The sequence below is a fragment of the Pan paniscus genome, chromosome 16, assembly GCF_029289425.2.
Source record: "Pan paniscus chromosome 16, NHGRI_mPanPan1-v2.0_pri, whole genome shotgun sequence".
NCBI lineage: Eukaryota > Metazoa > Chordata > Mammalia > Primates > Hominidae > Pan > Pan paniscus.
The window spans coordinates 47,461,279-47,474,003 of NC_073265.2; the positions used below are offsets into that span (position 1 = coordinate 47,461,279).

A 12,725-nucleotide genomic window follows, 5' to 3' on the forward strand; every position below is an offset into this window, starting at 1 on the left:
CTACTCCTATTCAGCATAATGTTGGAAGTTCTGGCCAGGGCAATCAGGCAGGAGAAGGAAATAAAGGGTATTCAATTAGGAAAAGAGGAAGTCAAATTGTCCCTGTTTGCAGACGACATGATTATATATTTAGAAAACCCCATCGTCTCAGCCCAAAATCTCCTTAAGCTGATAAGCAACTTCAGCAAAGTCTCAGGATACAAAATCAATGGGCAAAAATCACAAGCATTTCTGTACACCAATAAAAGACAAACAGAGAGCCAAATCATGAGTGAACTCCCATTCACAACTACTTCAAAGAAAACAAAATACCTAGGTATCCAACTTACAAGGGATGTGAAGGACCTCTTCAAGGAGAATTACAAACCACTGCTCAACAAAATAAAAGAGGACACAAACAAATGGAAGAACATTCCACGCACATGGATAGGAAGAATTAATATCGTGAAAATGGCCATACTGCCCAAAGTAATTTATAGATTCCATGCCATCCCCATCAAGCTCCCAACGACTTTCTTCACAGAATTGGAAAAACGACTTTAAAGTTCATATGGAAGCAAAAAAGAGCCCGCATTGCCAAGACAATCCTAAGCACAAAGAACAAAGCTGGAGGCATCATGCTACCTGACTTCAAACTATACCACAAGGCTACTGTAACAATATGGTACTGGTACCAAAACAGAGATATAGACCAATGGAACAGAATAGAGCCCTCAGAAATAATGCCACACATCTACAACCATGTGATCTTTGACAAACCTGACAAAAACAAGAAATGGGGAAAGGATTCCCTATTTAATAAATGGTGCTGGGAAAACTGGCTAGCCATATGTAGAAAGCTGAAACTTGATCCCTTCCTTACACCTTATACAAAAATTAATTCAAGATGGATGAAAGACTTAAATGTCAGACCTAAAACCATAAAAACCCTAGAAGAAAACCTAGGCATTACCATTCAGGACATAGGCATGGGCAAGGACTTCATGTCTAAAACACCAAAAGAAACAGCAACAAAAACCAAATTGAGAAATGGGATCTAATTAAACTAAAGAGCTTCTGCACAGCAAAAGAAACTATCACCAGAGTGAACAGGCAACCTATAGAATGGGAGAAAATTTTTGTAATCTACCCATCTGACAAAGGGCTAATATCCAGAATCTACAAAGAACTTAAACAAATTTACAAGAAAAAAAGCAAACAACCCCATCAAAAAGTGGGCAAAGGATATGAACAGACACTTCTCAAAAGAAGACATTTATGCAGCCAACAGACACATGAAAAAATGCTCATCATCACTGGCCATCAGAGAAATGCAAATCAAAACCACAATGAGATACCATCTCACACCAGTTAGAATGGCGATCATTAAAAAGTCAGGAAACAACAGATGCTGGAGAGGATGTGGAGAAACAGGAACACTTTTACACTGTTGGTGGGACTGTACACTAGTTCAACCATTGTGGAAGACAGTGTGGCGATTCCTCAAGGATCTACAACTAGAAATACCATTTGACCCAGCCATCCCATTACTGGGTATATACCCAAAGGATTATAAAACATGCTGCTATAAAGACACATGCACATGTATGTTTATTGAGGCACTATTCACAATAGCAAAGACTTGGAACCAACCCAAATGTCCATCAATGATAGACTGGATTAAGAAAATGTGGCACATATACACCGTGGAATACTATGCAGCCATATAAAAGCATGAGTTCATGTCCTTTGTAGGGACCTGGATGAAGCTGGAAACCATCATTCTGAGCAAACTATCACAAGGACAGAAAACCAAACACTGCGTGTTCTCACTCATAGGTGAACTGAACAATGAAAACACATGGACACAGGGTGGGGAACACCATACACCGGGGCCTGTCATGGGGTGGGGGGAGTAGGGAGGGATAGCATTAGGAGATATACCTAATATAAATGACGAGTTAATGGGTGCAGCACACGAACATGGCACATGTATACATATGTAACAAACCTGCACGTTGTGCACATGTATCCTACAACTTAAAGTATAATAATAAAAAAAAGAAAATGCTATCAATATATGCCATAGTATGGATAAATCTTAAAAACATGCTGAGCAAAAGAAGTCAGATATAAAAGAGTGCATAATGTGTGATTTCATTTTTACAGAGCTCAAGAATAGAAAAAAAAAGTACTCTATAGTTATAGAAACCAGAGCAATGGTTGCTTTAGAAATAGAAGAGGGCACTGTTTATAAAGGGGCTTGAGGAAACTTTTGAAGGAAATGGAAATTTTATAAAACATGCTTTGGCTAAAGGTTACATGGACATACACACATGTCAAAACTCATCAAACCCTACACTTTAAAATCTGTGCAGTTAACTGTGTATAAATTATGCAAAAGTATTTATAGTTGATTTCTCATCAGAAACCATGAAGGCCAGAAGGCAGTGGCATAGTGTATTTAGAGTAATAAAAGAAAAAGACTGTCAACTAAGAACTATATGACCAGCAAAACATCCTTCAAAAATGAAGATGAAATTAAGATATTCCCAGACAAACAAAAACTGAGAGAGTTGTTACAACTATATCTTCCCTACAAGACATTCTAAAGGAAATCCTTCATGGTAAAATTAAAGGACACTACACAGTAACTCTAATGCATATGAAGAAACAAACAGGCTGGTAAAGGTAACCACATAGGTAAAAACAAAAGGCAATATGCACGTATTTTTGTTTGTAACTCTTTTTTTCCCATCGTCTGGTTGTAAAGATAACTGCATAAAGCAATAATTACAAAGCTCTGTTGATGGAGGCTATAAAATCAAAAAACAAAAATCAATTTTATTTCCATACACTAGCAACAATCTGAAAATAAAATTTTAAAAATAATCCCAGTTACAACAGCATGAAAAATAATAAAATTTACAAACAAATTTAACAAAAAAAGTAAGAAGTACAACACTTGCACACTGAAAACTGTGAACTATCATTAAAGGCAATTAAAGAATATCTAAAAAAATAAAAAGATATTCCATGTTCATGGTTTAGAAAGTTTAACACTGTTAAGATGGTATGGCTATTTCCATCTCCAGCACTGTGAGAGGAACCGCCACCATGTCTGTGCTTCTGCAGTGGATGGTGGTGCAGAACTGCTCCAGTTTCCTGATCAAGAGGAATAAGCAGACCTACAGCACCAAGCCCAGTAACCTGAAGCCCCACGTTCCCTCTGCTACCATGCCAACTCACCACAAGACTGTGGATGTGAAGCCAACAGCCGATGGAACAGTGTGGTGGTGGTCATGAAACAGAGATCAGGCCAGCAAAAGCCAGCCACCTCCTACATGCACGCAGACCACCATCAACAAGAACAACTGGGCCACTTTCAGCAGCATCAGGCACATGATCCTCAAGAACAAAGACTGCCCTGACCTGCACGTGGCTGCCATCCACAGGGCCAATGCCATCCTGCATAGCCAGAGCCTGTGATGGTGAAGAGGAAGTGAACCTACCCCAACAAGAGTGCGTGAGCCCCCTGTCCCCCAAAAGCAATGGTCAGATGACCTTTTCCCCGCCAAAAAAAAAAAAAAAGAAGAAGAACAGTAATAAAGATGGTGTGGTAAGCAGAATAATGACTCACGAAAAGATAGCCACATTCGAAATCCTGGAACCTGTTAAAATGTTAACTTATGTGGCAAAAGAGAATTTGTAGATGTGATTACATTAAGGACCTTGATTGGGGGGGCTGGTACTGGATTGTCTGATTGAGTCCAATCTGATCACATGGGTCTTTAAAAGTAGGGAACCTTTTCCAGCTGTGGGAAGGAAGTGTGACTTCAGAAGTGAGAACCAGGGAAATAGCAGCCTGTGAAGGACTTGGCTTGCCATTGTTGTCTTGGAAGATGGAGAAGGGTGTGGTAAGCCAAGGAGTGAGGGTACCCTCTCGAGTGGCCAGGGAGGATGCTGTTAAGAACCATGTGGGACTTCTGACCTACAATATTATAAGATAAAATTTGTTGTTTTAAGCCACTTCATTGGTACTAATTTGTTACAAAAGTCATAGAAAGCTAATACAGATGGCAATACATCCAAATTCATATACAGATTCAATGCAATCCCTGTTAAAAATCCCAGCTTTGTTTTTGAAAGAAATTGGCAAGCTGATCATAACATTCATATGGAAATGCAAAGGATGAAGAACAGCCAAAACTTTGTCTTTAAAAAGGACAAAGGCAGATGACTCAGACCTCCTAATTTTACAACTTAGTACATAGCTGCAATAATCAAGACAGTGTGGATACAGACAGACATTTAGAACAATGAAATAGAATTAGGAGTCTAGAAATAAATCCATAAGTCTGTGACCAGTTGGTTTGCAACAGGGTTGCCTAGGCAATTCAGTGGGGGAAAGAATGGGCTTTTCAACAAATGGTGCTGGGAAAACTGGATTTCCACATGCAAAAGAATGAATTTGGACCCATACCTCACAATATATGTAAAAATTAACTCAAAAAGAATCAAAGACCATAAATATAAAAGTTAAAACTATAAAATGCTTAGAAGAAACATAGGCATAAATCTTTTGTCCTTAGTTTAGGTAATGGCTTCTTAGATATGACACCAAAGCATTGTCAACAAAAGAAAAAAAATAGATAAGTTGGACTTCAACAAAATTAAAACTTTTAGGTTTCAAAGGACATCATCAAGAAAGTGAAAAGATGGGCAGGCATGGTGGCTCACACCTGTAATCCCAGCACTTTGGGAGGCCAAGGCAAGTGGATCACTTGAGGCCAGGAGTTCTAGACTAGCCTGGCCAACATGGAGAAACCCTGCCTCTACTAAAATACAAAAAAAATAGCCAGGTGTGCTGGCACACGCCTATAATCCTAGCTACTCAGGAGGCTGAGGCATGAGAATTTCTTGAATCTGGAAGGTGGAGGTTGCAGTGAGCCAAGATAGCACCACTGCACTCAAGCCTGGGTGACAGAGCAAGAGTGTCTCAAAAAAAAAAAAAGTGAAAAGATGACCCATAGAATGGGTGATAATATAAGCAAATCATGTCTCTGATAAGGAGCTCATATTTATAATATATTTTAAAACTCTTACAACTCAACAATAAAAGGACAAATAATCCAATTTTAAAATGGGCAAAGGATTTGAACAGACATTTCTCCAAAGAAGATACACAAATGGCCAATAAACACTTAGAAAGATGCTTAAAGTAATCATCAGAGAGATGCCAATCAAAACCACAATGAGATGCCATTTCACACCTACTTGGATGGTTATAATTTTTTGAAATGAACAATAACGAGTGTTAGTGAAGATATGGAGAAATTGGGTCCTTCGTATATTACTGCTGAAAATGTAAAATAGTGCAGCTGTTTTAGAAAACAGTTTCTCAGTAATTAAGTATAGACTTACCATATTAACTAACAGTTCCACTCCTAGGTTTATATCCAAGAGAATTAAAAACAAGTGTCCACATAAAAATGTATGCATAAATGTTCAGCATTATAGCATAATAGCCAAAATACAGCAGTATTATTCATAATCGTGAAGAAAGTGGAATCCTTCCAAATGTCCCTCAACTGATGAATGGATAAATAAAATGTAATATCTCTATACAAGGGAATATCATTCAGCCATAAAATGAATGGAGCACTGATACATGCTATAACAATGATAAACTTCGAAAACTTTATGCTAAGTGAAAAAAGCCAGACACAAAAGGCCACATATGTGTGATTCCACATACCTGAAATGTCCAAAACAGGCAAGTCTACGAAGACAGAAAATAGATTAGTGGTTGTCAATGGTCAGGGAGAAGGGAAAATGGGGAATGCCTGCTAATGGTTACAGAGTTTCTTTTAACATTTTCTAAACTAAAAAATGTTAGAAACATAAAAAAAAAGAGATGGGGCAATAAAGCCCATTACAATGCCACCTCTTGGAGACAATGAAAATCTTGAAGTGATGAAAATGTTCTGGTTGTACCATGATGCTGATTTCACATTCATGAATAATCCAAGAACCCCTGAAATGTACACTTTAAAAAGGTAAATTTTATGGTATATGAATCCTTTCTCAGTTAAAAAAAAGAAAAAAAAGAATGTTGTAGCCATTTGAGAAACAATCTGGAAGTACTTAGTGTTGCTAAATACGTGTATTCCTGTGACTCAGCAATCTCACCGCCTGTACACTTCTGATAATCAGATCCACATGGACATATGCGTGGGGATATTTATTGTGTTGTTTTTGGCAGCGGGACACTAGAGGCAACCAGAGTCCATTACTAGGGGAATAGATATGTGAAATGAGGAGAATGCACACTCTGCGACAGCATGTAACAGCTAACCTCAGTGAGCCAGATGGACATTCTGTATTGTAAATAGATTACAGAAACAGTGATGAGCTTTAAAAAGTAAATAAATAAATAGAAAGTGAGGAAGTGAACAAAATCTGTAACAAGTAAAACTTACGTAAATTAGAAATACATAAATACAATATATTCTTCAATGATGCATGCAAATGTAAGAATATAGCACCTTATAATGGCTACCAATGGTGGGCAGTGGCGGGGACAAGGAGTAAACACTCAGGATGAAGCGGGAAAATGATAAAGTAAAATAGGATCAAACCAAGCACATGCAGATGTTGATGCAGATGCTGATAATGTGCTATGAACGAGGAGTATAAATAACCAACTCTCTGCCTTTGAAACCCAAAGGGAGAAAGATAAGGAGGATAAAAAGAAGGAAAGGCAAGAGGGAATGAGGGAAGAAAGACGCTAGCTCAGATACACTCCAAAATTTTAACAGAGATGGTCTCCAGGTGAGATTGTAGTGGGGTTTATTTCTCCATCTTTTTTTTAAAAAAAAAAAGTTTTTAACATTTTTTAATTTTAAAAAGTTAAGAAATGCCAAAAGTTTTAGATGGCTTTTGAGTGGCATTTAAGGACAGCCAGAGAATTATAACCAGTACCATTCCCTTAGATCATTAAAGCAGATTAAAAATGACTGTCCTGTGAAATGTAACCCATCACTATCTCTCTCCATTCTTATCAGATACATTCTTGCCTTAAACTGGCATTCTGAATACTCAGACAGTCACTAGTGACCTGGATTCCACTCTGTGTGGTTGAATATTGTCACCCTGCTGAAAGAAGGGCATCTGACGTGTTTCTGACCAATAAGGCCATCTCTCAAAAGACTTGAAATCAGTAAGAGAAAGGTTCTCCAGGATTTAATTCAGGACTAGCCAAAGAACTGAATGGGATGAGCAAGTGTCAGGAATCTCAGACGTTCTTTTGGAGAACATCTTAGTACCTTGCTTGGCTCCCTGCTGGGGCAGCGCGGTAACCTCCGCTGCTGGGGCCACCTAATGCTACCTGTAGATTCAACTTAGACCCAAGATCTGGTACTACCTACTTTAGAAGGGGGATATTAGGAACGCTGAGTCTAGCACTTTCTGGTTTCTCGTTGGGTCTGTCTTGTAGTCGGTTCCTTGACTTGGTACCCAGTCCTTGCTGGTATGATTGTATTTCATTTTCCTTCCTGGTGCCCAGGTTCTCCCATGACTGGGGTGCTCTTCTGCTAGTCCAAGTCCTGCTGTCTAAACCTAGATCCCATGACTTCTTCGGGTTGCCTGGTTTTCTACTTTATTCTGGCAGAGCTAAGTGACCTCTAGGCTTGGCCCAACACAGTCCTGGAGATGACAGACCTATAAAAATTATGGTGCCTGAGGCCTATAAGCCAGGAGAAATGTGAAAAGTGAGTTTGTCTGACACCAGTTGGAGCCCCAAATGGGTTAAGCTGTGTAAAATATGGGAGGGCCACAAAGGGTGTGAGTTGGGCATGGATGGGGGCTAGGGGGACATATTTTAATTAATGTTTTGAGAAAGAAGAGCAAAAGAAAAGGGATAGGGCTACAGCTCTGGGCAGATGGTTATTGTGAACAGATGGCAGCCAGAAAGAGCACTATTTTTATTTTTGCTATATTCCTCAACATAGTGCCGTAAGATTAGGGATAGGCATGTACTCTTCAAATTTTCAGAGACGTGAAAAGAAAGAGGTCCATTTCACAGACTACAAATTGAGTAACAACTTACTATTACAATAATAGAGCAGTAACAATAATGAGCTTTAACAGTTAGTGAGTGTTTATTACCTGCTGGGCATCCTGCTAGGTGCATTCCACATGTTGTCTTGTAATCATCACATGAAACCCATGAAAAAAGTATTAACTTCCTCATTTTACAGATGAGGAAACTGAGGCTCAGAGAAGTTGAGTATCTTTCCTTAGTTCCTGATGAAAATAGCCAGGATTTCAACCCAGGTGTGTTTGACTTCCAAACTGGTGTTCTTCAAACTCTAAAATAAATTATTCATGATTGTGTAGGAAATAAAGTGGTGTGCATTAGGCACCCACATGAGTGGGTTAACAGCCAGTCACGTCACACTAAATTTAAACCACTTTATTAGACATTTTTACTCTGAAAGTTCAGGAAAAGGCTAGAGAGCAAATATGCTTTGACTTCAGCAAGGCAAATTCTCCACAATGCCTTCACGTACCAAAGGAAGAAAAGCAGTTTGGTGGACAACAGATTAGACAGACTTGAGGTGGAATGACCATTTCCTAAAAGTGTTGTTTAATCAATGGATAAAAACCTCCTACTCAGCAGGAGATCTTCAATGTTCTGCTGAAGGACTTTGAATTTGCCAGGTCCTGCTCAATATGTAGGCATATTTGTCAAATTACAGAAAACATAGGAACAATTATTATATTAGATGATATACTAAAATATTTTTTTCAAATCTCATCAAGCTGGAATGATGAGTCACAACAGACAAGATAAAAATTTCAAGAAGGCCCGGGCACGGTGGCTCACGCCTATAATCCCAGCACTTTGGGAGGCCGAGGCGGGTGGATCGCAAGGTCAGGAGATCGAGACCATCCTGGCTAATACGGTGAAACCCCGTCTCCACTAAAAAAAAAAAAAAAAAAAATTAGCCGGGCGTGGTGGCGGGTGCCAGTAGTCCCAGCTACTTGGGAGGCTGAGGCAGGAGAATGGCATGAAACCGGGAGGCGGAGCTTGCAGTGAGCCGAGATTGCACCACTGCACTCCAGCCTGAGCGACAGAGTGAGACTCCGTCTCAAAAAAAAAAAAAAAAATTATCAAGAAAAATAATATAAAATATGTTATTTAGGTCCGTAGCTACATTTAGAAAAAAACTGGGAAGAAAGAACCAAACAGCAGTCCTGTGACAAGTGCTGGGGATTTATAGTTGGCTACACAGTCAATCGGATGATATGATTGCTAAATGTAAACTAAACTGAATGGGTTAACAATGTCAGGATAAACAGAGGCACTATTCCTTCCACCCTCAACACTACACAGACTCATTTTGATCCTGGGAATATTTTTTAGAGGGTTGTTTCAGTTACATATTTGATATGGTTTTGGCTCCACCCAAATCTCATCTTGAATTGTACTCTTATAATTCCCACGTTATGGAAGGGACCCAGTAAGAGATGATTTGAATCATGGGGGCGCTTTCCCCTATACTGTTCTTGCGGTAGTGAATAAGTCTCACGAAAACTGATGGTTTTATCAGGGGTTTTCACTTTTGCATCTTCCTCATTTTCTCTTGCCACTGCCATGTAAGATGTGCCTCCCACCATGATTCTGAGGCCTCGCCAGTCATGTAGAACTGTAAGTCCAATTAAACCTCTTTTTCTTCCCAGTCTGGGGTATGTCTTTATCAGCAGCATGAAAATAGACTAATACAGATTTTGGTACCAGGAGTGGTTCTAGAGGAACAGAATATTAAGGACGGAGTTCTTTTGCTGGTTTGGGGGTTTCTGGAGTTGGCTGCTTTATATGATTAGACCCAAAAATACTAAGGACTCTACTTCTAATTGTATGGAGAACACTGCTGGTGCTTGGCATAGACTGTTTAGAGAGTTCCTAGAGGTGAAACTGATAGGAAGCCTACTGCATTCCTACTCAATTTATATAAAGAGAAAACTTCTAGGCCAAATGGACAAAAGATGAATTTGAATTATAAAACAGAGGATCATGACCCCTCAATCAATTTCCAGACTTGAGCCAGTTTACAGACACAGAACCCCCTGAATGAAAGGGAGACTGGGTCCCCTTGAGGAAGGATCCCACTACATTACTGACAATTTATGCACTGAATTTTTCTCCCATCCTTCCCCAAGGAGACCTCTGGCCTTTTACTAGGGTAACTGTGCATTGGGAAAAGGGAAATGATCAGACATTTCGGGGACTTCTGGACACTGGCTCCGAGCTGACGTTGATTCCAGGAGACCCAAAACGTCATTGTGGTCCTCCAGTTAAAGTAGGGGCTTATGGAGGTCAGATAATTAATAGAGTTTTAGCTCAGGTCTGACTCACAGTGGGTCCAGTGTGTCCCTGGACTCATCCTGTGGTCATTTCCCCAGTGCCAGAATGTATAATTTGCATAGACATACTTAGCAACTGGTGGAACCCCCAATTGGCTCCCTGACTGGTAGGCTGAGGGTTATCATGGTAGGAAAGGCCAAATGGAAGCCATTAGAGCTGCCTCTACCTAGAAAAATAGTAAATCAAAAACAATATTGCATCCCTGGAGGGACTGTGGAGATTAGTGCCACCATCAAGGACTTGAAAGACGCAGGGGTGATGATTCCCCCCACATCCCCATTCAACTCTCCCATTTGCCCTGTGCAGAAGACAGATGGATCTTGGAGAATGACAGTGGATTATCGTAAGCTTAACCAAGTGGTGAGTCCAGTTGCAGCTGCTGTACCAGATGTGGTTGTACTGCTTGAGCAAATTAACACATCTCCTGGTACTCGGTATGCAGTCATTGACTTGGCAAATGCCTTTTTCTCCATTCCTGGCCGTAAGGCCCACCGGAAGCAATTTGCCTTCAGCTGGCAAAGCCAGCAATATACCTTTACTGTCCTACCTCATGGGTATATCAACTCTCTGGCTTGGTGTCATAATCTTATTCAGAGAGACCTTGATCGCTTTTCGCTTCCACAAGATATCACACTGGTCCATGACATTGATGACATTATGCTGATTGGATCCAGTGAGCAAGAAGTAACAAGCACACTGGACTTACTCATGAGATATTTGTGTGCCAGAGGATGGGAAATAAATCCAACTAAAATTCAGGGAACTTCTACGTCCGTAAAATTTCTACGGGTCTGGTGGTGTGGGGCCTGTCGAGATAGTCGTTCTAAGGTGAAGTATAAATTACTGCATTTGGCCCCTCCTACAACCAAGAAAGGCACAATGCCTAGTGGGTCTGTTTGGATTTTGGATGCAACACATTCCTCATTTGGGTGTGTTACTCCAGCCCATTTACTGAGTGACCCGAAAGGCTGCCACTTTTGAGTGGGGTCCAGGACAGGAGAAGGCTCTGCAATAGGTTCAGGCTGCTGTGCAAGCTGCTCTGCCACTTGGGCCATATGACCCAGCAGATCCAATGGTGCTTGAGGTGTGTGGCTGATAGGGATGCTATTTGGAGCCTTTGGCAGGCCCCCAAAAGTGAATCACAGCGGAGGCCTCTAGGATTTTGGAGCAAGGCCCTGCCATCTTCTGCAGATAACTACTCTCCTTAGGAGAGACAGCTCTTGGCCTGTTATTGGGCTTTGGCATAAACTGAACATTTGACTATGAATCATCAAGTCACCATGTGACCTAAACTGCCTATTAAGAACAGAGTACTTTCTGACCCATCTAGCCACAAAGTGGGTCATGCACAGCAGCATTCCATCATCAAAGGAAGTGGTACATATGTGATCAGGCTCAAGCAGGTCCTGAAGGCACAAACAAGTTACTTGAGGAAGTAACTCAAATGCCCATGGTCTCCACTCCTGCCACCCTGCCTTCTCTCCCGTAGCCTGCACCGACGGCCTCATGGGGAGTTCCCTATGATCAGCTGACAGAGGAAGAGAAGACAGTGGAATGGCCTTTTGAAGTCACAATTACAATGCCAACTAGGTGACAATACTTTGAGGGGCTGGGGTAAAGTTCTCCAGAAGGCTGTGTATGCTCTGAATCAGCATCCAATATATGGCACTGTTTCTCCCATAGCTAGGATTCATGGGTCCAGGAATTAAGGGGTGGAAGTGGAAGTGGCACCATTCACCATCACCCCTAGTGATCCACTAGCAAAATTTTTGCTTCCTGTTCCCAGGACATTACTCTCTACTGGCCTAGAGGTCTTCGTTCCAGAGGGAGGAACCCTGCCACGAGGAAACACAACAATGATTCCATTAAACTGGAAGTTAAGATTGCCACCTGGACACTTTGGGCTCCTCCTAGCTTTAAGGCAACAGGCTAAGAATGGAGTTACAGTGTTGGCTGGGGTGGTTGATCGGGACTATCAAGATGAAATCGGTCTACTACTACACAACAGAGGTAAGGAAAAGTATGCATGGAATACAGGAGATTCATTAGGGTGTCTCTTAGTATTACCATGCCCTGTGATTAAGGTCAATGGGAAACTACAACAGCCCAATTCAGGCAGGACTACAAATGACTCAGACCCTTCAGGAATGAAGGTTTGGGTCATTCCACCAGGAAAAAAACCACGACCTGCTGAGGTGCTTGCTGAAGGCTAAGGGAATACAGAATGGGTAGTAGAAGAAGGTAGTCATCAATACCAGCTACGACCACATGACCAGCTGCAGAAACGAGGACTGTTTAACTGTCATGAGTATTT

General features: G+C 40.8%; 1 long non-coding RNA gene and 1 pseudogene across 1 annotated transcript in view; one reads left to right on the forward strand and one right to left on the reverse strand.

Moving 5' to 3' along the window:
• Positions 1-12,725, reverse strand: part of LOC129394007 (uncharacterized) — a 170,851-nt gene that overhangs the window by 38,853 nt on the left and 119,273 nt on the right. The gene's annotated exons all lie outside the window — the stretch shown is intronic.
• LOC117976033 (large ribosomal subunit protein eL28-like) lies at positions 1,628-5,727 on the forward strand (annotated as a pseudogene).